The sequence below is a fragment of the Dermacentor albipictus genome, chromosome 2, assembly GCF_038994185.2.
Source record: "Dermacentor albipictus isolate Rhodes 1998 colony chromosome 2, USDA_Dalb.pri_finalv2, whole genome shotgun sequence".
Lineage (NCBI taxonomy): Eukaryota > Metazoa > Arthropoda > Arachnida > Ixodida > Ixodidae > Dermacentor > Dermacentor albipictus.
This window is the reverse complement of record NC_091822.1, coordinates 126546959-126571971: the sequence shown is the minus strand read 5'-3', so window position 1 is coordinate 126571971 and position 25013 is coordinate 126546959. Positions and strand designations below refer to the sequence as shown.

Below are 25013 nucleotides of genomic sequence, written 5' to 3'. Positions count from 1 at the left end.
TGTAAAAACAGCACAACTAAATGGTCGCAATTATCCACGTGCAAGATACGTGAGTTCCTTCGTGAGGAGCGATAACGAAGGCACACTCACGCGCATATTGCCTTTATTGTCGATGCAAAAGGCCTCATATATCTCACGGGCACGCTGGTTGCCATAGTGCCTTAGTACTTCGCATTTGTCAAACAATGCACAACAACCACACCGGGAGCTGTGCACGGCTACGTGGCGGCCGACGCACGCCTTCATTAAGTATGAATGTTCTCTGAGGTGGTCATTAACACAACGGTCAGTTTTATCGATGTAGCAACGACGGCAGTAGAGGAGGATCTCGTTCACTATCTTGTGGCATCAATCAACAGGCATTTTAGTATGTTTCATATCACGCGTGCGGGGCCCCACATCTCCCTCATTCACTTTTCGGCACATACTGGATAACTTGTTTTTTTGCAAAAAAATAAAAAAATAAAAAGAAGAACTAACTCTAATGTCGGCCTTATGTGCTACTTTTTTTTGTACGACGACAGACCAGGAGTGCGTAGGGAATGACCGCGGTTCTTGAATGCGAACTTTCCCCTTTTTGATCGTTATGTTTGTCAGGCCTCGGTTATTTTAAGTCTGCTAAAGGACATTCGGCAATGGTGGACCGTAAATTGTCCGGGTAGCCTGCCATTCGTAGTCTGAACACCTGGGTATTAAAACTGCTGCGCATTGTGTGAAGGCACGACAACGACAAGGCAGCCCCAAGGCAAGATTTGGCAATCACACGCTTCACAAGTTTCGAATGCGCCGAGCTGTAAGGTAGGAGGTTCTTCTTGGAGCGAGGGGCATACCGCCAGTACACATGGTCAGATTAAAAAAAAAACAGTTACAGGTCAAGGAGCTTAAGTTTGTTATTATTGGGAAATTCAGTAATTAGTTCTAGTTTCTTCATGCAGGAACGAAATAGGTCAACAATTTGTCCAGCACAACGCCGAGTGTCACAGGTGTTACATCTGTAAAAAGCTAAAGAAATCGTCTAAAAATCTGAAACTTCTTATTCAAAAAGACTGTGCATGCGAAGGCTCGTGTCTTGCCCCGATGCTTAGTGACGTTCTTTTCGCTAGTTATGACAACTGCCTCATGGAATGCCGGCTACAGACAAGCCCTGTAATGGTGTTGAGATTCGTAGACGACTTTTTAGTTTTTTTTTTTGCAGATCTAACACCTGTGACACTCAGCTGTGTGCTGGACAAATTTATGACGCGTTTTGTTCCTGCATGAAGAAACTAAAAATAACTGCTGAATATCCCTATAATAACAAACTTAGGTTCCCTGACCTTGAACTGTTTTTATCTGACCATGTGCCCTGGCAGTATGCTTCTCGCTCCAGGAAGAGCCTCCTACATTACAGGTCGGCGCATTCGAAACTTGCTCCTGGGCATGCATGAGGCACGAATGAAAAAATGGAACGCCGGCCATGAACTAAAACATATATTTATTAAAAAATAAAGAAACTAGTAAATAAAGGAAATAAAGGAACAACCATATGAATAAGGCTTTTCCGCGTGCCATCTGAAACGTCCATTATTCTCCTCTAAATTTGATCGAGACAGTTGCGTCGAAGAAATGACAAGAAGCGAAGAAGCGAACGTGAGGCACACCCTTTCAAATTAGACTGGACTTACGCGACAACCGAAAATACATAACGGTCACGCTTTACTGTGTAGTCAACGCTCAGTTTGATCCCGAAAGATGCCGACGTGCGGTACAGCCGTGACACTCAGGCGATACGGGCACTGGGTGCAACGAAAGCTATCCTTCGCTTCAAGGCGGTGCGTCTTTCTTTTTGTTTTTACATATTGCGCTCCATTCTCGGTGATCCACTTTCGCAAGCCGGTTTCGTTGCTCCGAGACCCGCCTCGGTTTTTAGAGCGCTGGAATCCGTCCAGCCGGGCAGCCGTGATCGTATAGTGGTTAGTACCTTGCGTTGTGGCCGCAATAACCCAGGTTCGAATCCTGGTCACGGCATCGCTTTTTTTTTCGTTCCCATTATTTGATTTCTTGTAGCAAATCACACTTTTCGTATACCTATACACATTAACGCGAAACATCAGGGTTGGGTATACCGGTTTTTGTTCGCGGTTCACTGACAGTCGCGTGGAATCTGCAGCTGATTCGAGCCCGTTTCATTCGCTGTACTTTCCTTTCGTGTCCTGCTTCACTGTGCATTTTGTGCGCTAGATTACTACGCTGTGGCCTTTGCATTGAGCGCCAATCGACAGCTTCCATGAGGGTGATCAGGGAAGATTATATTTCCGTCCTCCTGGGCAGCCGTGATCGTATAGTGGTTAGTACCTTGCGTTGTGGCCGCAATAACCCAGGTTCGAATCCTGGTCACGGCATAGCTTTTTTTTTCGTTCCCATTATTTGATTTCTTGTAGCAAATCACACTCTTCGTATACCTATACACACTAACGGGAAACATAAGGGTCGGGTATATCGGTTTTTGTTCTCGGTTCACTGACAGTCGCGTGGAATCTGCAGCTGATTCGAGCCCCTTTCATTCGCTGTAATTTCCTTTCGTGCCCTTCTTCATTGCGGTTCTTGTTTGCTACATTCCTATGCTGTGGCCTTTGCATTGAGCACCAATCGACAGCTTCCATGAGGGTGACCGAGGAAGAGACCAATTCCATCTTTCTTGGCAGCCGTGATCGTATAGTGGTTAGTGCCTTGCGTTGCGGCAGCAGTAACCCTGGTTCTAATCCTCGTCACGGTGTAATGCTTTTCAAACTTTTCTTTCATCCTGACGCCTGCACTACGAAGAAGCGTTAGGGATGACGTGATACTTCGCGCTTCTTTTTGCGCCTTTGTACGCGGTGTATTCCGTGCCTGATAGCGTGACAGCTGGGTGTGTTGCGTCTGTTGGTTTACTGACAGGCGTTCGGCAACTTTTAATCTGCGCGCACCCTATGTATTTAGGCCCTGCTTTTCCTTCAATAAAGCAAAGCAAGGTGTGTAGTAAACGGCAGTTGTCGGTTGTGCATTGTGAAATGATATTTACCGTATGCGCTGGCGTTGGGGTGCTTTTGTAATTGAAGATGTATAGAAAAACTGTAGTGTACATAAGATACATTATGTGAATGTATTCGCAAAGCATTGCATGCGAATTGTGGAATATGTGCGCTCTTCTCTCTCCTGCGGCATGTTATAGTTTCGTATACTATAGCTTGTTTTACCTTTTTAGTTCTACATTTTAATTAAACATAACAATTACTTTGCTCTACGCATTCTTTGGCTTCACTGCCTGTATCTCCTGATGGTTGTGACTAACCGAGAATGAAGCCGCTCTGATCCCCTAATTCTGGTCGGTCATTGTGTACATAGTGGCCAGGTTACCCAAGTCGTGTCTAATGTAACAGCTGTGTAGCTCTTTTAACGAAAGCTTTACTGGCCGCGAACTTGCGATTTCGCAAGTGGCAGAAATACGAACGGGTGCGAAATCCGGATGCGCTAGTCGTGCGCTATAATTTAAGCAAACGCTGAAGAACCCCAGGCGGTGAAAACTAAACCGATGCTCTCCACTGTATACGTCGTCTCCCATTGCCCCATGTACAGTGGTCTTGGGACGTTAAATGCCACGAATCAATCAATCAATCAATCAATCAATCAATCAATCAATCAATCAATCAATCAATCAATCAATCAATCAATCAATCAATCAATCAATCAATCAATCAATCAATCAATCAATCAATCAATCTTAAGTCTCTGTTCTAATTAGCTCGGAGGCTGCGGGAGCGCAACGTTCAAGTAATATGGGCACGCAATGCCAGTACGGCCGCTCCTATGCTTCGGGACCTCTCTTTTTGTTATGCTTTTAAGTTTCTTTTTTTTTGTTTTTCACCTTGCGCACCGTTCACGGCGACCCAGTTTCTCGCCCGCCTGTCGGGTTGTTGTGCGGTTCTGCCCGGTTTTTCTCTCCCTGCCCGTCGTCCAGCCGGACAGCCGTGATCGTATAGTGGTTAGTACCTTGCGTTGTGGCCGCAATAACCCAGGTTCGAATCCTGGTCACGGCAAGCTTTTTTATTTGTTTTTTTAATAGGTGTTCATTGGTTTTATTTTCTGGAACAACATTGGCTACATAGCTCCTGTACCGGATTAATCTGGACGCAGTGAGTCATGACGGTTAGAAAGCGGTGCTTTGTTTATTATCTGATACAATGATAGCAATGTAGGATGCGTTAGTTTTAATTCAAAGAATTACTACGTGTGCGAAGCAACACAGCGCACAAACAAAGAAATGACAACGCTACAAACGAATAAAGGGACAGAACGTGCATGTAACTATACGCACCTCGCAAGTGTCCGCACAATCAATAGAAGTATCGGCGTTGAATGCCGAAAGCCTCGGTAAAGTTCATAAAATTTACCCAAGTACGGCGCATGGGTGCGCTTTGTACTAAAGAAATCGCAAGGATTGGTGAGCGCGTGCTCTGCTTTGAAATATGTAGCCTATAATCAGTTGTAGAAGCACATCGTTGGTATTGTAATTACAGCTTAAGGATCTCGAAGATAATGAAAATCAAATTGTCTTTTCTTTATGTTGCTGCGTGCGCGCCTAGCGAAGCCAGTGACTATTCTTATTTTAAATGTACGCGCGAAGCAAAGTTCTGCTTTAAGAGGAATGACATCGTACCAATAACTCTTATTAGAAGGCTCATAAAGCTTCGCGATATTTTCGAGTTCCGCGTAACGCGATGAACACGAGATCTGCAGCATCGACCTAACGAGGGCGCACGCGAGGCCGCGCGAGGACTCACTGACCGCGCCGCCTCAGCAGTCCCCCTGCCCCACGGGGAACTCTTGCTTACCTTTAATGAAATCACCACACACTACTATCTGTCAAGACGGGTATTCCCCCTCTCGCACCCTGCCTTATGCAGGGCGCAGGCGGTTACCCTTCGACTTTTACAAGCACGTGCGTACCCTAACCTCGCGGTTCTTCATGCCATATACCCTGAAAGATATCCCAGTGCGGACTGCCCTGCCTGTGGACTAAGGGCAACATTGGACCATGTGTTGTGGGAGTGTGAAGCCATCGGCTCCTCCTTCAGCGAGGACAGGTGGGCGGCACTCTTGGGCAGCCTCGAACTAAACGACCAAACCCTGGCCGTCCAGAGTGCCCGCGATCGGGCCGTCAAGTTCGGCTTGGCGGTCCCTACGTGGGAATAGCCGGGTGGCGTGGGGTCTTCCCTGCGTCTTCTCTGGACCTAATAAAGTTATTTCACACACTCACTCGACATTGATAAAGACGGTGCGAGCAGCTGCAATATCAGTGTATGCCGTACATTCTTCCGCAAGAACGTCACACAAAGGTAATAAATTGTGCGTTCAGCGAGGCCTGCATAAATATTCGTAAGCAAAGTTTAAAGCTTAGCTATAAAAGCTGTTTCCTTCCATCCTTTTGCCCATAACAACTATACTTTCTAATCACTACGCGCTTCCCGAAGCGAGATATGAACAAGGTGGAAGTAGCTGTAGGGTTTCAGTTTTTTTTTTTACTGCGCAATCAAGTCGTACTCAGTGCAGTGACGTCGGGGCATATTGCGATAGCACTGAGAGCCCATAGAAATTTGTATCGGCCAGTGTACATTGATGACATTGAATCTAAGGTGCTTCTCTTCTTTTTTGCGTAGTTGTCTGAGGAATATTTCTACAGCGGCTTTGTCGCACTGGTATACCAGAATACTCCCAAAGGTATCGCGGCACTTCATCTTACTTTATAAAAGAACGGACGACATTGAAAACTAGTGTTCATATATTCTGTCTAAGTAAATGTGCTACACAATACTGTTCAGAAACTGGGTACAGTTTAGTAAGCAGTAGGCACATTGCCGACCGCGAAGGATCGAGCCTGTGGTGTGCTTAGCTATAATCTCGACACCTGCTGATAGATATGAAGTTTGCTTGCATATAGAACGCGCTGTTCCGGGAAGCGCCTTCAGCGCGCTGCTACTTTTGCGAACTCCACGTTCATGGCTGCTCACTGCTGGTGGCGCATGACCTACGCTTTAAGTGCGACTCGCTGTTTTATGGCAATAGCATATCAGCAGCTTCAGAATTGGGGCTTCAAGATTAAGGCGCCCCAACAAGGCACCGCTTTGCTCTGCCTTGGTAATCAAATCGAATCAAACCGCCCGCGAAAACATTGTCGCTGCACGCGTATACACTTTGTGCAAAAGCCATGTAGTTTCGCTGAGAACACGCGCACAGCAGGACAGAGCAGCCAATGATAAGCTCGGGTGGTCAGTATGCGTCGAAGTAGCTCACACGACGATCTATCGTCTGGTTAAAAAAATTAAATTATGGGGTTTTACGTGCCAAAACCACTTTCTGATTATGAGGCATGCCGTAGTGGAGGACTCCGGAAATTTCGACCACCTGGGGTTCTTTAACGTGCACCTAAATCTAAGTACACGGGTGTTATCGCATTTCGCCCCCATCGAAATGCGGCCGCCGTGATCGTCTGGTTGGGCCTTTTCCTTTATATCCATTAGTTTGGTCTGCCTCAGTTCGTTATAAGGAGGTTTCTTTTGGTGCACTAAACACACGGCAACACCCGACAAACAAAGATGTCTTATTGACGCCAAACAGGTCCTCTAAGAAACTTAAAGAAGTACATTCGGGATATCTCTTCTTTTTAAATGTTCAGCTGTCGAGAGGTGCAATTTCCTAAATAAGTCTTCATAAATATTGTATTGCATGTACTGCCGTTTACATATGAAATTCATGCATATTTTTCAAGCAAGTTTTCAAGAGAAACGTTTGCGGCATGACGACGACTTGTTCACGACGACCGTCAGCGCGGGCGAGACGCTTTCAGCAAAGCCAGTTTCGGGCTTTTGAGTGCTTTGGCAGAAATACAAGAAATGAAATAACCATGTCGTATCGTCCAGTCCCGAAAGAGCCGGGATGGAGCCGCACAGACTTCAAACATGTGCCCCCAACTGTGTTGCTCGTCAAGAGAAGCTCACTGTTCTTCTGCAACACTAAATAGGTCACACTTTGTACTTCTACACTCTCCACGTCTGTGTGGTGGTGTCTGTGCTCAGTTGATGCGCTGCAGGTAACAGAGCCACTCCGACGCGTTGCGGCAATTGCTTTTCATTTTATTTTTCTTGTGATCGTTTCGTCTTGTGTGACGCTCGCTCTAACTGATCCACTTTTGCCAGCCGGTTCCGTTGCTCCGAGATCCGCCCCGGTTTTTTGATAGCTGGCATACGTCCAGTCGGGCAGCCGTGATCGTATAGTGGTTAGTACCTTGCGTTGTGGCCGCAATAACCCAGGTTCGAATCCTGGTTACGGCAGTACTTTTTTTTCTCCCGAATGATTTAATGTCTTACGCTATCACGCAACTGATATTTGTTTGCGTGCATATGACGTGCGGAAATTGCAGCCAATTTCTAGCCGTTTCATTTGCTTTGTTTTCCTGTGACATCCGGACTGAGGGTATTCCCCCCCCCCTTTTTTTTTCTCTTTCCTTCAACACGGCATCGTCCCTGAGCTCCCATCTGCACTTTCCATGACGGCGATCAGGGAAAGGTGCCGATCCGTCCAGCCGGGCAGCCGTGATCGTATAGTGGTTAGTACCTTGCGTTGTGGCCGCAATAACCCAGGTTCGAATCCTGGTCACGGCAATACCTTTTTTTCTCCCGAATGATTTAATGTCTTACGCTATCAAGCAACTGATATTTGTTTGCGGGCATATGACGTGCGGAAATTGCAGCCAATTTCTAGCCGTTTCATTTGCTTTGTTTTCCTGTGACACCCGGACTGAGGGTATTCCCTCCCCCCTTTTTTTTCTCTTTCCTTCAACACGGCATCGTCCCTGAGCTCCCATCTGCACTTTCCATGACGGCGATCAGGGAAAGGTGCCGATCCGTCCAGCCGGGCAGCCGTGATCATTCTGCTTCCGGCAGCCGAGCTGAGCGGTCAGCAGAATCATGGGCTCCAGTGGAGCAGCGACAGCGGCCACTTCTGGCCGCGGATCCAGGGTAAACGACGATAAGGATTACGCCTTTATTTTGCCGCAACTTCCTAAAGGACAAGTGGTTATTAACACCGTCTTTTTGCACGGTGATGTTCGCGCCAGACCTTATAAGGTGGAAGATTTCCGAGACGCCCTTCTGCCGACGGGCCTGCTGCCTGATGTGGTATGCATAGGGGCGTACCAGATCAACCACGTCTGGGCAGTGACCCTCAGCGATGCGACTGCCACAAAGAGGCTTCTGGACCTTAAGGAACTTCAAGTTAAGGGACGGCGGTGCGTCATCGTTGACCCGCAGGATCAGCAGGTGAAGCTAAGACTTCATTGGCTGCTGTACGGCGTTGCCGACGAGGACGTTCGGACGGCATTCGCGGCTTTCGGCAAGGTGGAGGAGGTGAGCCGGGAGCGGTGGCGCGTCGAAGGCATGGCAACGAAGACCTCAACCACCAGGACCGTCATTCTCAAATTGAAAAGCGGCATGAAAGTAGAGGACCTGCCACATCAGATACGCGTCGGCGGAGAGTTGGCCTTGGTCGTCGTGCCCGGTCGACCGATGCAGTGCCTGCGCTGCCACGGCACGGGACACGTCCGCCGTGAGTGCAGGGTCCCCCGCTGTACCTTATGCAGACGTTTCGGCCACGTCGACGCTGACTGCGTAAGATCTTATGCCACCGTAACAGGCCCAGTAACTTGCGACGTTGCGGCAGAGCACGTCATGGACGTGGCCGAGGCGGAGGACGCTGCTAAAGGAACGCTAGACGCGGCCTCTACAGCGACAGCCAGTGGGACGACGAGTTCGGCCGTAGACAGCAAGGTGGCTGAGCCTACCCTGAAGCCGAGTGGGACGGCACAGGTCGCGGCCGCTATGGGCCCGTCTACGCGGAGCAGGAGTGAAGACCCTCTCGACAATGGCACGACGGCGATGCAGCAGGACGGGGCCGTCCTTGACGGCGACCGGACTTCGACTCCTGGTGCCCCAGTAAAGCGCCCCCATGACCAGACCAAGGACCGCAACGACAGTTGGACCAGCACCACCGAAGGGCCGCCGACAAAGACACCACTTGGGAGGCGGTCGAGCTTGAAACCGAAGCCGAATGTCCCACCTGAGCGAAAGCCTGCGGACAAAGTGCCGGCCACAAACAACGCCGGGAAACCGGGAGGTCCCGGAGGCGGCTAGCCTAGGGCTAGTCGTGAACGGTAAGCACCATGCTCCGGGCCTACTTTTCTCTTTAGCTCAACATGGCTCAGATACCGTCCCTTAAAATTGCCACTTTAAACGTGAGAGGGTTGGCGGCTAGTCGTAGGCAAAGTCAGGTCCTACGGTTGGTCACTGACCACGATGTCGACGTACTAGCCGTCCAGGAAACTAAGGTTGACGGGGAGGAGGAGACCGGGAGCATGGTGCGCCGTTTCACGACTAGGTATTTTGCGGTGGTAAGCCATGCGTTAGGCACGGCCGGGGGGTGCATTATTTTTGTGAAGAAACTGCCTGGACTGGAAATTCAAAGTACCTTTTCTTGTCAGTCTGGAAGGATTGTTTTTTGCGATTTTGTTTCGTGCGAATTTCAGTTCCGCATCATATGCGTATATGCACCCAATTCTGTGGAAGAGCGTGCCCATTTCTTTTCGAACCTTTCGCAGCGTGTTCGATGCGATAAGCGCGTCATGCTGTTAGGAGACTTCAATTGTGTAATGAGTGCTAGAGACAGAGCCAATAATGCCGGTATGCGTGACAGAAGCAGTGAAGTCTTGTCAAAACTAATCAGTGAAAATGAACTCGATGACGTTTTTGAGTGTCTGGAAGGGGGGCGTGACGTGACTTTTACACGTTTTCAGGGCAGTAGCCATGCGCGGTTGGACCGAATCTACATTTCGCTGGATACAATTCCAAGCTGCCACGGTTTTTCTGTAGTGCCCGTATCGTTCTCAGATCATTGTCTCGTAATATGTAATGTCGGTATAGGGAAACGCAAACATGAGTTTAATTGGGAGATGTGGAAAATGAATGCCTTGTTATTAAATGATGAATCTTTTGTAAAGGCAGTACGGGAGGCCATTAATGGAATACGAGAAGATGCAGCTGAAACAATAGCTGAAAAGTGGGAATGTTTTAAACAAGAAGTTAAAATGAAAGCCTTAGAAAGGTCAAGCTGCCTCAAATTTGAGAGGGAATATAAAGAAAAGGGTTTGCTAACACTACTTCAGCAGCTGATAGCTCTTGAGTGCAGAGAGCCTGGTCTGTACAAAGACGATGTGCGGAGCGTCAAGGAAAAGCTGGAACAGTTCGATAAAGAACGCTATCAAGGTGCCATCGTGCGAGCACGAGCAGATGCATTAGCGGCGGGGGAGACGCCCACAAAAAGGGCGCTTGGACTCGAGAAGGCGCATGGACGGCGAAACCATGTCGATAAGATTTTAATGAATGGGGTTGTTGTCGACGACAACGAAAGCATAGGACGCGCCTTCTTTCAGTACTACCAGTCGCTCTTTGCATTTCAGCCAGCGAATGTAGAGAGTTTCAAAGCCGATTTTCTTCAGCGGATGCCGAGGCTGGCAGATGACGATAAAGAACGATTGGAAGGCAACATTACCGAGCACGAAGTTGAAAAGGCAATCGGCGATTTGAACTCGGGCAAGTCGCCCGGGCCTGATGGACTCTGTGCGGGGTTATATAAGGCTTTCAAAAGAGAACTGGCCCCGTTGTTAGCAGACGTATTTAATGACGCGTACAAGAAGAAATTATTGCCCCCATCTTTTGGAAAAGCGCACACAATACTAATCCCTAAGAGTGATCAAACAGACAAACTCAGATTCGTGTCATCTTATAGACCTATATCACTAACAAACATTGATTACAAGATCTTTATGAAGATTTTAGCTGCGAGACTTCAAGGCGTCATCAAGGAAATTGTCGGAGACCACCAAACTTGCGGCATCAAGGGGCGGTCCATTTTTTCGAACATCCATCAGATGCGGTGCGTGCTGGAGTGCTGTGACGTCGCCGATGGTGGCGTTGCAATACTTCAGCTCGATTTGGAGAAAGCATTCGATTGTGTCGCTCACGTTATTTTGTTTGCCATCTTGGATCATGTTAATGTCGGTTCCATCATCAGTGAGGGCGTGGCCTTGGCGTACCAGAATTGCACGACAAGATTAATTGTCAGTAAGTCTCTGGGGGCCCCCATTAACATCAGGCGTTCAGTACGCCAAGGCTGTCCCCTCAGTCCGCTGTTATTTGCCATCTACATTGAAGCAATGTGTGTAGTAATTAACGGAAATGACAAAATACGTGGTTTCAAATTAGCAGCGACAGAGGTGAAGTTGCTCGCATACGCAGATGACATCGCAGTGTGTTGCACAGACAAACCAAGTGTAACGGAAACAGTATCGGTAGTGAAACATTTCTGTGATGTCACGGGTAGTAGAATAAATTGGGGCAAATCCCTAGGCCTGTGGCACGGGAATTGGGTGGCTGCACCGGACAACTTCGCGAACCTCAGATGGGTCAAAACGCCGACGAGGTATTTGGGTGTTCCTCTCAATAGCTACAATAGTAGTGATGAATATTGGAGGAGCCAAGCCGATGAAGTGAAAGAAAAGGCGGACAGATGGAAGGGTGCGAAGCTGTCTATTTTTGCAAGGGCTACAGTATGTAATATGTTTTTTGTCACCAAGTTATATTATGTCATGCAAGCGTTGTATTGTTCGAGAGCAAATGTGCAAAGGCTGCACAGAGTGTTTGCTGTTTTCATTTGGGGGTCAACATGGGAAAGGTGCAGCCGAACAAATTTGTTTAGAAGAGTGAAGGACGGGGGTGTGGGTTTGGTTCATCTTTTTGTTAGACAACTCGTAAACAGATTCTTGTTTTTTCGCGATGTGCGCCAACCTTTTCTGCGCACCGTATGTCAGCTCAGGTTGAGCGGCGCTTTGCCGGCACATGTTGTTAGTACGGCAAGCGTTACCGGATCACTTCGTGGCTACTTTAAGGAAGTGGTCGACAGCGTAAGATTTCTTTCTGTTCGGTTTTCCATGGATTACCTTTGCGAAGTGACAAGGAAAAAATTGTATAAAGATGTGTGTGACATTGTTTTTCCAGTGCCGTTATACAGAGCCATTTACAGTGGAGGGCCAGGACAAGACGTCCTTAAACGGGTGAAACGAATGCAGGTGCCACCAGGAGTAAAAACCTTTTTTTTTAAGCTTCACACCGGAACGCTCTCCGTGAAGACTTTCATGGAAGAGCGAGGTTGTACCGTACCATGGGGAACGCATTGCTTGATCTGTAAAAAGCAGGAAACCATTGATCACGTTTTCTTGGAATGTTTGGAGGGCTTTTTTTTCTGGGACGTCTTAAAGCGAACCCTGAAAAAAGAGTTACCGGTGGACCCCCAAGGGATAAGGTATCTGTCAATTAAGGATGATGACGGGGTTCCATATGATTTTATTATGTTGAACGCTCTCCACTGTATATGGCGGGCTCGTATGGCAGGGTACTATTGTGATCCTGATGGTAGGCCCGCTCGCGTTTATTTCAGAGAGTGTATGTCGCGATTTATAGAAATTCAGAAAATGCAACAATGTGTTCCGGAATGGCTGTGGAGGCTAGAACCTCTGACAGCCATGAAGGAATTTTAAGTTGACAACGCCTGTCCAATCGGGACAGACGGCTTTGTTGTACGGTATGCCTCTTTTCTTCCTTTTTTTGTATTGCAATGGTGATACTGTTATGTGTGGAAACTGAACGTTCTGCGAAAAACCGGTAATAAATAAATAAAAAAAAAGCCGGGCAGCCGTGATCGTATAGTGGTTAGTACCTTGCGTTGTGGCCGCAATAACCCAGGTTCGAATCCTGGTCACGGCAATACCTTTTTTTCTCCCGAATGATTTAATGTCTTACGCTATCAAGCAACTGATATTTGTTTGCGGGCATATGACGTGCGGAAATTGCAGCCAATTTCTAGCCGTTTCATTTGCTTTGTTTTCCTGTGACACCCGGACTGAGGGTATTCCCTCCCCCCCTTTTTTTTCTGTTTCCTTCAACACGGCATCGTCCTTGAGCTCCCATCTGCACTTTACATGACGGCGATCAGGGAAAGGTGCAGATCCGTCCAGCCGCGCAGCCGTGGGATTCCATTTCCGGCCACCGCAGTGAACGGACGCGGAATGCCTTGCTCCGTAGGGGCGGTTACAGCGGCCCTTGGCCGTGGCACCAGGTGTACGGATAAGCCTTACCCGGATTATCAAGTTGTTTTGCCTCATCTGCCTTCAGGTACATCAGTTTTGCATACAGTATTTTTGCACGCGGATGTTAAAACCAGGCCGTATCGGGTAGAGCACTTTCGAGATGCGCTCGAGCGTCTTGCACTGCTGCCGGAAGTGGTGGCCCTTGGCGCCTTCCAAATGAATCATGTATGGGCGGTGACCTTCCGTGATGAAGCTTCCAAGAAAAAGATGCTTGCGGCAGAAACATTCAACGTGAAAGACCAGCCCTGTGTCGTTTATGATCCCTGCAACCAAGGCATCAGACTGAAGCTTTATTGGCTGTTGCATTTCGTTCACGACGACGAGGTTCGAGCAGCGTTAGCCCCTTACGGAAAGGTTACAGATATCGCCCGCGAAAAGTGGCGAGTACAGGGATGTAATGATAAAGGGTCCACCACCCGTTTGGTGACACTTTTACCAAAGCCTGGAATTACAGTTGAAGACTTGCCTCATCAGGTGCGCGTCGCGGAAAACTTAGCGCTCGTGCATGTACCAGGAAGGCCCCCGTTATGCCTCCGGTGCAATGGAACTGGACATATCAGGCGCGAGTGTCGCATACCACGCTGTGCACTCTGCCGACGATTTGGCCACGAAGAACAAGACTGCGTGCGATCCTATGCAGCGGTAACGAGTCCAGTTAAAGGCGACAAGATGGCTGAACACATAATGGACCATGCTGATGCCGATGCAGCATCCCGAGCAACGACCGAAGAGCCGGCGGCAGACAGCACACCCTCTGACGCGTCTCCACTTCAGGAAAACTCCACTGGGCCCGGCGACAGCCAATCTGGCGAGGCAAAGAGCGTGCTGGTTGGGAAGCCGACTAACGACCAAAACGTCAATGAGAGAAAGGACGCGATTTTAGTAAGCGCATCAGTGACTACCGCGAAAGACGAGACCGAAGGCATTGAGGATGTTGAAATGACAGCAGCCGCTAAAGCAGCTGCAAAGAGGCCTCGCGAGGCCACTGACGGATCTCAAGCCTCAACCGAACCATCGAGCAGCGGCGAGCCGTCGCCGAAGACCGCTATAACGAGACGAATGGGACTCAAACCGAAGCCGAAGATACCGCCTGATAGGCGGACGGCTTCAACATTGACCCCGACTTAGGGGCGCGAAGTGTGTTCAGCCAGCCTGTCCTCAGTATAAGACGTTACATAGCGGACAAGTAGAATGTGACCTGTGCTGGTTTTTGTTATCACTGCCTGTCCAGATGTGAGTACCGTTCCGTCTGTTTGCTAATCCAAAAAAATGGCTGTTAATCTGACATTTCCCCTTTGTGTAGCTACGTTGAATGTGAGGGGTTTGGCATCCCGCAGGAGGCAGTGCCAGTTAGGCCGCCTCTTGTTGGAAAATGACATTGACATAATGGCAGTGCAGGAAACCAAAGTAGAAAGCGAAGAGCAAACGCACAGAATGGTCGAACCTTTCAGGGATAGGTATAATGTATGTGTGTCTCATGCTAGAGGCACTTCAGCGGGTTGCATGATACTCGTTCGAAAATGCACCGATATTGTAGCGCAATCTGTAAAATCCAGTGATGATGGCAGGCTACTATTCATCGACTTTGGCATTTGTGGACTCCTCTGGCGCGGAATATGTGTGTATGCTCCGAATAACATTAACGAACGTGTAGAATACATAGAAAACCTGAGAACATGCATGACGTACGAAAGGAACATAATTTTATTTGGAGACTTTAATTGTGTGTGCAGGCCGCAAGACAGAGTCAACAGATTGACTTACCGCGATAGAAGTGCGACACTATTAAACGCACTTGTAAACGAGCTTGAGCTGGACGACGTTGGTTGTATTTTTGACGGCGGCGAGCACGTACAGTATACGCACTACCAAGGTGTAAGTCATGCTAGACTAGATCGCATATATGTTCCGGCAGTTGTGATACCACACATTACTGCATACAAAGTAAAGAACGTCACATTTAGTGATCACTGCTTGGTGATAGCGACACTAGGAACCAAGACAAAAGTGTCAGTTTAGTTGGAACTTGTGGAAATTAAACGATACACTGTTGGATGATGAATTTTTTGTTAAAAAAGTAAAGGAAAGGATAGATGAAATATGTTCGGTTGAATCTTCCAATTTCACAGCGCTTTGGGAGCAATTTAAAAATGAAGTAAAGATTGCGGCGATTGAACGAGCTTGCGTGCGGCGCAGCATTGAAAAACAGCAAGAGAAAGAACTTAGGAGCACGCTAGATTATATGATTGCGGTTGAGAGTGCTAACCCTGGACACTTTAGCAAGGAACTACGTGACCTTAAAAGTAAGCTCGAAGTGATAGATGAAAAGAAATATCGTGGAGCGATCGTCAGAGCACGGGCTGAAAGACTATGGCTAGGGGAAACGCCTACTAAGCGGGCACTCGGGGAAGAAAAAAGGCAAGCAGTAAAAAAAAGAGATAAAAGAAATAAGATATAAAAACGATGTGACGCGCGACAGGGAACTGATAGAGAAAGCGTCTGTTGAATGCTATCGAAAACTGCTAAGCCCAAAAATAAAAGATACAGAAGCCTTTCGAAACGAATTTTTGTCGCTCATGCCAAGGCTAGGCGATGAAGTAAGACAAACGCTTGAGCGGCCAATTAGTCTGAATGAAGTAAAACAGGCCATTGATGAACTAAACACTGGAAAAGCACCTGGGCCTGATGGACTAGGGGCTGCCATTTACAAATGCTTCAAGGAAGAACTGGCACAAGTGCTACATCGCGTGATAAATGAGTGCTATGAACAAAAAAGAGCACCGTTATCTTTTAGAAAATGTCACGTAGTACTCATTCCAAAATCGGATGATCCCAGGAAATTGTTGGATGTTGAGGCCTATCGACCTATAAGTCTTACGAATGTAGACTACAAAATATTTACGAAGATGCTAGCCAAGAGATTGCAGAGCGTTATCACACACCTCGTATTACCTCACCAGACATGTGGCATCAAAGGAAGGACAATCTACACAAATATACACACCGCTAGAACTATCCTAGAATGCTGTGACATGACTCAAGATAACATAGCCATGATACAACTGGATCTTCAGAAAGCATTTGATAGAGTTAATCATGACATACTACAGTTATTACTAGAACATTGTAATGTAGGTAGCGTTATCAAGGAGGGCATCAAGATGGTGTATGAAGAGTGTGCAGTAAACCTTATAATTAACAACACCGTAAGTGAAAACATTCCAGTACTGTCAGGTATAAAACAAGGGTGTGCGTGTTCGTCTCTTCTTTTTGCACTTTATTTGGAACCCTTATGTTTAAAAATTCGCATAAATAGAATGGTGCATGGTTACTCCTTTTATGCTACTGAAGTAAAGATACTGGCATATGCCGATGATATAGCCATATTCTGCAAAGACAAAGACAGTATTAAAGAAGCTGTTAAGGAAGCTACATCATTCTGTAGTGCTACAGGGAGTGCCATTAGCTGGGATAAATCTCTGGGCATTTGGCATGGAAATTGGGGGCAAACGCCGGAGGCGTATGCAAACATGAGATGGACAACTATTCCTGCTAGATACTTGGGGGTTCCTCTCCAACATTATAGAAATACTGCAGAATACTGGGCAGGAGAGACAGAAAGGCTCAAGGATCAGTCTGAAAAATGGGGAGGGCATAACTTTTCTATGTTTTCCCGCGCTACAGTCTGTAATGTGTTTTTTGTTGCAAAAGTGTTTTATGTACTTCAAGTGTTCAGTATGAGCAGAACTTGTGTCCAAAAATTACACAGAGTGTTTGCCACCTATATATGGAATTCTACCTGGGAACGCACCAGTCGGTTACACTTGTTCCTTTCGGTGCGACACGGAGGGCTTGGTCTGTGTCATTTATTTTTGAAACAAATAGTTTCAAGGTTTTTCTTTCTGAGAGACCAAAGCGATGTTTTCTTGCGTACTGTTATACACATGAGGCTGTGTAATCATATCCCGGATTATATTGTCTCATCAAATGTAGATACGCGTGGAACACTGAGCAGTTTTTGGCGCGAAATAGTGTCTGCATATCAAGTACTGAAGCCACGGTTTTCCTTAGAATATTTGAGCGCAGTGGCACGTAAACAATTGTACAAAGATCTAATTGATGTGTTTGTACCAATACCGTTGTACCGATCCATCTATCAACTAGGACCAGAAAGAGACGTGTTAAAACGAGTTCGAAAAATGCCAGTAAGAGCGTCATCTAAATCATTCTTTTTCCAACTGCACACGGGCACGCTCGCTGTAAAACCATGGCTTCAAAGCAAAGGCATCTTTGTCCCATGGGGATTACACTGCCTGATATGTCGAAAGGAGGAAACGATAGAACACATCTTTTTGGACTGTCACGATGCTGTTTTCTTGTGGGACATCCTTAAACGGACACTTCAGAAAGATTTACCAGTAACACCCTTTGGTATCCGTTTCTTGCCATGTGAAGATCCAGATGAAATGCCATGCGACATGTTCATGTTACTGTGTTTGCATAGTGTGTGGAAAACGAGGATGGCGGTCAGAAATGCGGATGTCGACGCAAGATCGGCCATGCAAAACTTCAGTGAAAACTGTGTGTACATACGAGATATTCTCAAAATCCAGAGGAACCCACCGGATTGGATACCTGTGCTTGATAAGCTGGCTTCTCTGAAGCCATTTTAGCTTCACACTCCAGCCATGAAAAGGCTCACGCGTCTTTTATTGTACTTGTAAAATTGTATTTGAGTTCTGTGTTCGGAAGTTCCAATCCGGTAATAAAGAAAAAAAAAAGCCGCGCAGCCGTGATCGTATAGTGGTTAGTACCTTGCGTTGTGGCCGCAATAACCCAGGTTCGAATCCTGGTCACGGCAGTACTTTTTTTTTCTCCCGAATGATTTAATGTCTTACGCTATCAAGCAACTGATATTTGTTTGCGGGCATATGACGTGCGGAAATTGCAGCCAATTTCTAGCCGTTTCATTTGCTTTGTTTTCCTGTGACACCCGGACTGAGGGTATTCCCTCCCCCCCCCTTTTTTTTCTGTTTCCTTCTACACGGCATCGTCCTTGAGCTCCCATCTGCACTTTACATGACGGCGATCAGGGAAAGGTGCAGATCCGTCCAGCCGGGCAGCCGTGATCGTATAGTGGTTAGTACCTTGCGTTGTGGCCGCAATAACCCAGGTTCGAATCCTGGTCACGGCAATACCTTTTTTTCTCCCGAATGATTTAATGTCTTACGCTATCAAGCAACTGATATTTGTTTGCGAGCATATGACGTGCGGAAATTGCAGCCAATTTCTAGCCGTTTCATTTGCTTTGTTTTCCTGTGACACCCGGACTGAGGGTATTCCCTCCCCCCTTTTTTTTCGGTTTCCTTCTACACGGCATCGTCCTTGAGCTCCCATCTGCACTTTACATGACGGCGATCAGGGAAAGGTGCAGATCCGTCCAGCCGGGCAGCCGTGATCGTATAGTGGTTAGTACCTTGCGTTGTGGCCGCAATAACCCAGGTTCGAATCCTGGTCACGGCAATACCTTTTTTTCTCCCGAATGATTTAATGTCTTACGCTATCAAGCAACTGATATTTGTTTGCGGGCATATGACGTGCGGAAATTGCAGCCAATTTCTAGCCGTTTCATTTGCTTTGTTTTCCTGTGACACCCGGACTGAGGGTATTCCCTCCCCCCTTTTTTTTCGGTTTCCTTCAACACGGCATCGTTCTTGAGCTCCCATCTGCACTTTACATGACGGCGATCAGGGAAAGGTGTAGATCCGTCCAACCGGGCAGCCGTGATCACCTATTTTTGTGAATGTGAAGTGGACCGTTGCGCCGACAAAGTGTCTTGGGGTGCCGATTGAGCACTACAAGGAGACTGCGGGATTCTGGGAAGACGAAACAAAGAAAGTGCAAGAAAAAGCAGTTAAACGGGGTGGCCGTAGTCTTTCAATGTTTGCCCGCACGAAGGTCTGTAATTTATTCGCCGTTGCAAAAATGTGCTATGTATTGCAAGCATTGTCTATGACTAGATTCCACGTGCAGCGTTTGCATAGGGTACTGGCAGTGTATGTATGGGGGTCAAAGTGGGAGCGAACCAGTCGAACAAATTTATTTCGATCCGTCAAAACAGGAGGGCTTGGACTGGCACATCTATTCTTGAAACAGATAGTGTTTCGTTTTGCGTTTTTTAGAGACCAAAAAGACCCATTCCTCATATATGTGATGCAACTGAGACTAGGTACGGCTCTTCCTGAATCCATTATATCTAGGTGTGTAGTCAACAGTGCCCTATGAGCGGATTTCTGAAAGAAGTGATATGGGCATTTTGGTTTCTGAAGGTACGCTTTTCAATGGAATACCTCAGTCACGTTACCCGCCGTGGTTGCTCAGTGGCTATGGTGTTGGGCTGCTGAGCACGAGGTCGCGGGATCGAATCCCGGCCACGGCGGCCGCATTTCGATGGAGGCGAAATGCGAAAACACCGGTGTGCTTAGATTTAGGTGCACGTTAAAGAACCCCAGGTGGTCAAAATTTCCGGAGTCCTCCACTACGGCGTGCCTCATAATCAGAAAGTGGTTTTGGCACGTAAAACCCCAAATATTATTATTACCTCAGTCACGTTCCTAAAAAGCGGCTGTATAAAGATTTAATTGATATAGTACTGGCAGTACCGCTGTACAGATCGATGTTCAGTTTAGGTACTGAAAGAAATGTGCTGAAAAGGGTAAAACGTATGCCTGTCAGGCCATCGGCAAAGTCTTTCTTTTTTCAACTACATTCCAATACACTACCAGTAAAACCGTGGCTTCAGGAAAGAGGTAGTTTTATTCCCTGGTCTCTAGACTGTTTACTATGCCGTCAGCAAGAAACAATTGAGCACATATTCATAGACTGCTGGGACGCCTTGTTTCACTGGCGTGTCCTGCAGCGAACTATAGAGAAAGACTTGCCGATAACACCCTATGGCATCCGTTTTCTCCCAACGGAAAACGAAGGAGTAGTGCCTTACGACATGTTTATGTTATTAGGGTTGCACAGCCTGTGGCGCACGCGCATGGCCCTTAGACATGCGGATGTACGTGCTCGGAGTACTCGCGAATATTTTATTGAAAGTGCCTGTTACATTAAAGAAGTATACGATGCTCAAAATGAAAAACCAGAATGGATTAGATTATTGAACGAGCTTGCTAAACTTGGGCGTTTTTAAAGCCACGTGCACACCAAAGACTGGTGGCACTTTTACCATTTGTAAAGTGTGTATATTTTGCATGTACCATGAAAACGGTAATAAAGAAAAAAAAAAACCCGGGCCGCCGTGTTCGTATAGTACTTTTAAAGAAAGAACTCCCTATAACACCATACGGTATTCGTTTTCTGCCGGTTCAGTGTGAAAGTGGCATACCGTATGATATGTTTATGTTGTTGAGTGTGCACGCAATTTGGAAGACGCGTATGGCGGTGAGGCATGCGGATGTAACCGCACGCCCAGCCAGAGAATACTTTATAGAAAGTATAGCTCACACCAGGGATGTATATTGCGCAGGCGAAGAACAGCCGGAATGGCTACCCGTTCTGAATGACCTCATGTCATTATAATCATCCCCACGTCAAACAAAGCGTGTTTGAAGTTTTTAAAAATTTTTCAGTGTCATATTTTCTGTAAATGCGTTTTGTTCTGTTGTTCTTTAACGTGTGATGTATCAATCAGCGAATTAAAAAAAAAAGCCGTGTTCGTATAGTGGTTAGTACCTTGCGCTGTGGCCGCGATAACCCAGGTTCGAATCGTGGTCGCGGCAATACTTTTTTTTTCTCCCAAATGATTTAATGTCGTACGCTATCAAGCAATTGATATTTGTTTGCGTGCATATGACGTGCGGAAATTGGAGCCAATTTCTAGCCGTTTCATTTGCTTTGTTGTCCTGTAACACCCGGACTGAGGGTATTCGCCCCCCCCCCTTTCTTTTTCTGTTTCCTTCAACACGGCATCGTCCTTGAGCTCCCATCTGCACTTTCCATGACGGCGATCAGGGAAAGGTGTAGATCCGTCCAGCCGGGCAGCCGTGATCGTATAGTGGTTAGTACCTTGCGTTGTGGCCGCAATAACCCAGGTTCGAATCCTGGTCACGGCAATACTTTTTTTTTCTCCCCAATGATTTATTGTCTTACGCTAATAAGCAATTGATATTTGGTTGCGTGCATATGACGTGCAAAAATTGGAGCCAATTTCTAGCCGTTTCATTTGCTTTGTTGCCCTGTGACACCCGGACTGAGGGTATTCGCCCCCCCCCCCCCCCCCTTCTTTTTCTGTTTCCTTCAACACGGCATCGTCCTTGAGCTCCCATCTGCACTTTCCATGACGGCGATCAGGGAAAGGTGTAGATCCGTCCAGCCGGGCAGCCGTGATCGTATAGTGGTTAGTACCTTGCGTTCCAACAACAACAGTCGCCGATAATAAGCGACATGCCGATTGTTTTGCCTAAGGGCGAGTATGCCCACCTTGAGTAGTTTGAGTGATATTGGTTTGTGATGTTTTAATTTGTGGAATAGATGGTTGAAGGTCGCGAAACTTCCCAAAAGTTTACGAGGGGCGCCTTGTATTAAAGTGGCAGCGGATTAGTCCTGACCAGCTGGGGTTCTTCAACGTGCACCTAAATCTAAGTACACGGGTGTTTTCGAATTTCTCCCTCATCGGGATGTGGCTGCCGTGGCCTGGACTGGATTCCGTGACCTCGTGCTACGCAGCCCAACACCATAGACACTAAGCAACCACGGCGGGTGTTGTAGTATAGCAGAGTCGAATACTTTGACAGGCCTTTTTTTCAGTATACCAGGTCACTATTGGACGATCTCGTATTACGTGGTGTTCCTCTATGCATCCAAACGTTGTTCGAGCGGTTGTGGCCGCATGCCACTCAAGTTTTCTCTTTATTCTAGGCCGCTTTAACAAAACACGAAAGGTTTCCATCGAGCTGTCGCGCTTTATCAAACGCGTTTGTCCATGTTACTTACTTTTCACTACTTCCGATAATCACTTGTGAGCAGTACCTCCACATGTTTTGTCATTTTTTCTGAGGCATGTTGTTATGTGCTTGATCATGCCAATAAAAAGAAAGGGAAAAACGTTGGGGGGGAGGGGCAGAGAGTGAGAAATAGAAAAGAGGAAAGGAAGGGTGGGGGTAGTTCTAAGAAGAGCCAAGGGTCTGCGCCGAAATCTCGGCGTCAACAGCCGCCATTCGTCCAGCGCGTGTTAGATGGCGGCGCAATACAGTACCCTTGCAAACACAAAGGTTTTACCAAGGCACGATTAGTATATCGTCTAACTTTCCTACCGAACGTTCATCATCGTGCCCTCCAAGCGATGATCCATTAGCCACGTGTCCCTGCCGCACCGCGGGCTGGAGCGACTATTGCACTTTCTTTTGCCGCACAGTTTCGAGAATAGCGCATTGATTGATTGTTTGATTGATTGATTGTTTGATTGATTGATCGACTCATTCATTGCTGCAAGAACGCGACTGAAAACACTGACGAAACAACGATATGACGGGATACCACACGACGCCATGTGTGGCGCCCTCCTTTTCTTTGTCTTTAGTCGCGATATTGCAGTCGTGAACGCGCACCAGCTTAATCCCTTGTCCGTCCTTCGGATTCATCCATTCATTCATTTGGTGTAGCGTCCAGTCTCACACGTGCGCTTTCTTTCTTTTTTTTGGCGCTGGCGGCTAGCGAGATTCCGATCCCCTTTACTTGGCGCAGAGCCACATCTGTGAGAGCGCATCGCGAGAAAGCAGGCGGCGAGGGGAGGAGAAAGACGCAAATGCACGCAGCGACAGGAAGCACGTATTCCCGCATATGCGAGGCGCCCCACGTGGCCCGGCTAGCTCAGTCGGTAGAGCATGAGACTCTTAATCTCAGGGTCGTGGGTTCGAGCCCCACGTTGGGCGTACATTTTTTTTTTAAACCAATCACTCTACAGCGGTGATATGCGGCTACGCAGTAATTCATAGAAGTTTCCACTAGTTGTCTCCTTTATGACGTGGCTGAATTTCACCGTAGCGTTTCTTTGTGAGCTGTCCTCTGTTCATCGTTGTCACGTCTTCTCGCGGCAATCATTGATGATCTTGATGTTTGCATACGGTATATGTTATTAAACTGATATTGTTCAGTGTTAAGTGTCTTGTACGTGCACTGTGCGTTAGTATTTTGTCTCGTTCGTTTGCATGTTTTGCTGTCAGATGAATATAATTTCGAAATTCTCGTTTTCCGGCAAAGCTACTCCTAGACTATTCCATAGAGGTACCAAACTGCGTGTAACTTATAAGGCATCACGTATGAAATGATGCTCACGTATGATCTCATGCTGTATTGTGCGTAATATGTATATTTTGTAGAGTTTCTGTATTTCTCCGAAGTTTTGGTTGGGTGACAAGTTCAAAGTAAATGGCTCAGATTGAAAAAATAAACATGACATCGCTAATGTACGAGAAAGTAAAAAAATATGGTGTGCAAATGTAGAAGCTCGGGTCAGTTGGAAGCAGTTTATTTTGAATGCTTTCAGAGGGTACACATAGCTTAAAAAAATTAGAAAGAAATGAAAGAGCGCTGTAGTTCCCAGTCGGGAATCAGCCCTCTCTGCCGATCCATTGTTCACACAAAAATGCGTAAGCTGCGAAAGCGATCGACATAAAACTCGTAGAACATTGGAGAGAAAAAAGAAAGTAAGTCGAACATGCTTGCGTTGAAGAATTCTGGTTTTCATGGTAAAGAAGAAGCCTATCAACTCGGAATCCACTGCACCGAATTTGACCAGGACTGTTACATTTAAATAGAAATGGCAAAATCTACCGATTGTACCAAGTAAATATTTTTATCGAGGGCATCAGTACAATAAAAAATACATGATTCATGAAAATCAGGAAGAAATGCGATGAAGATGCAAGCTTAAAACAACAACAACAACAACAACAACAACAACAACAACAACAACAACAACAATAACAACAACAACAACAACAACAACAACAACAACAACAACAACAACAACAACAACAACAACAACAACAACAACAACAACAACAACAACGACGACGACGACGACGACGACGACGACGACGACGACGACGACGACGACGACGACGACGACGACGACGACGACGACGACAACAACAACAACAACAACAACAACATGAAACCACTGTCACGACTCTGCAAAATGCACTTATTGAGACATTTCAATCGTACAAAATGTATATATTATATGGCACTAATTCGGGAACAGTACTTTTTTAAAACTCCCGTAAGGTTTGTAAAGCGAGAACAAGGTGAAAGCTTGCGCCAACATTTCAACAAGTGGACTTGTATTTTTCAAAGCCTTGAAAAATCCAAGTCTACTTGTCGAAACGTTGGCTCCTGCTTTTACTGTGTTATCGTTTTGCTCATCGTCTTGAATTTCCATCTGCCTCCTTCGCCGCGTGTTCCCGCAAGGATTGTAACAAGATAACGTAAGCTTTAGGGTGACATATGATATTTCCCCATTTTAAATTATCTAAATGAAAGGTGTTGTTTACAGGGCTGTGATATCCGACTGTGGAAAGTTGGGCGAGTTAGGGATTATTCATCATACCTTGGTGGGGAATCCGCGCACTGACAAGGTCAAGGCGAAGGCACACAAGAAACCGCGACACTCGCTGCACTCGCATATAGTACTTCATTTCAGAACACGCACTGCATATTTATATATCTGCGGACC

General features: G+C 46.8%; 1 protein-coding gene and 11 non-coding genes across 13 annotated transcripts in view; all 12 read left to right on the top strand.

Annotated features, from left to right (window-relative positions):
* The window catches only part of LOC135895937 (scoloptoxin SSD14-like), a 174290-nt gene that overhangs the window by 73082 nt on the left and 76195 nt on the right, over window positions 1-25013 (top strand). The window lies entirely within an intron of this gene.
* TRNAH-GUG (transfer RNA histidin (anticodon GUG)) lies at window positions 1936-2007 on the top strand. The gene has a single exon. It is a non-coding gene; the product is annotated as a tRNA-His (tRNA).
* On the top strand, window positions 2310-2381 carry TRNAH-GUG (transfer RNA histidin (anticodon GUG)). Its single transcript has one exon. It is a non-coding gene; the product is annotated as a tRNA-His (tRNA).
* Window positions 3984-4055, top strand: TRNAH-GUG (transfer RNA histidin (anticodon GUG)). The gene has a single exon. It is a non-coding gene; the product is annotated as a tRNA-His (tRNA).
* Window positions 7275-7346, top strand: TRNAH-GUG (transfer RNA histidin (anticodon GUG)). The gene has a single exon. It is a non-coding gene; the product is annotated as a tRNA-His (tRNA).
* On the top strand, window positions 7605-7676 carry TRNAH-GUG (transfer RNA histidin (anticodon GUG)). Its single transcript has one exon. It is a non-coding gene; the product is annotated as a tRNA-His (tRNA).
* Window positions 12816-12887, top strand: TRNAH-GUG (transfer RNA histidin (anticodon GUG)). Its single transcript has one exon. It is a non-coding gene; the product is annotated as a tRNA-His (tRNA).
* On the top strand, window positions 18060-18131 carry TRNAH-GUG (transfer RNA histidin (anticodon GUG)). The gene has a single exon. It is a non-coding gene; the product is annotated as a tRNA-His (tRNA).
* On the top strand, window positions 18393-18464 carry TRNAH-GUG (transfer RNA histidin (anticodon GUG)). Its single transcript has one exon. It is a non-coding gene; the product is annotated as a tRNA-His (tRNA).
* On the top strand, window positions 18722-18793 carry TRNAH-GUG (transfer RNA histidin (anticodon GUG)). Its single transcript has one exon. It is a non-coding gene; the product is annotated as a tRNA-His (tRNA).
* TRNAH-GUG (transfer RNA histidin (anticodon GUG)) lies at window positions 21319-21390 on the top strand. The gene has a single exon. It is a non-coding gene; the product is annotated as a tRNA-His (tRNA).
* TRNAK-CUU (transfer RNA lysine (anticodon CUU)) lies at window positions 23136-23208 on the top strand. Its single transcript has one exon. It is a non-coding gene; the product is annotated as a tRNA-Lys (tRNA).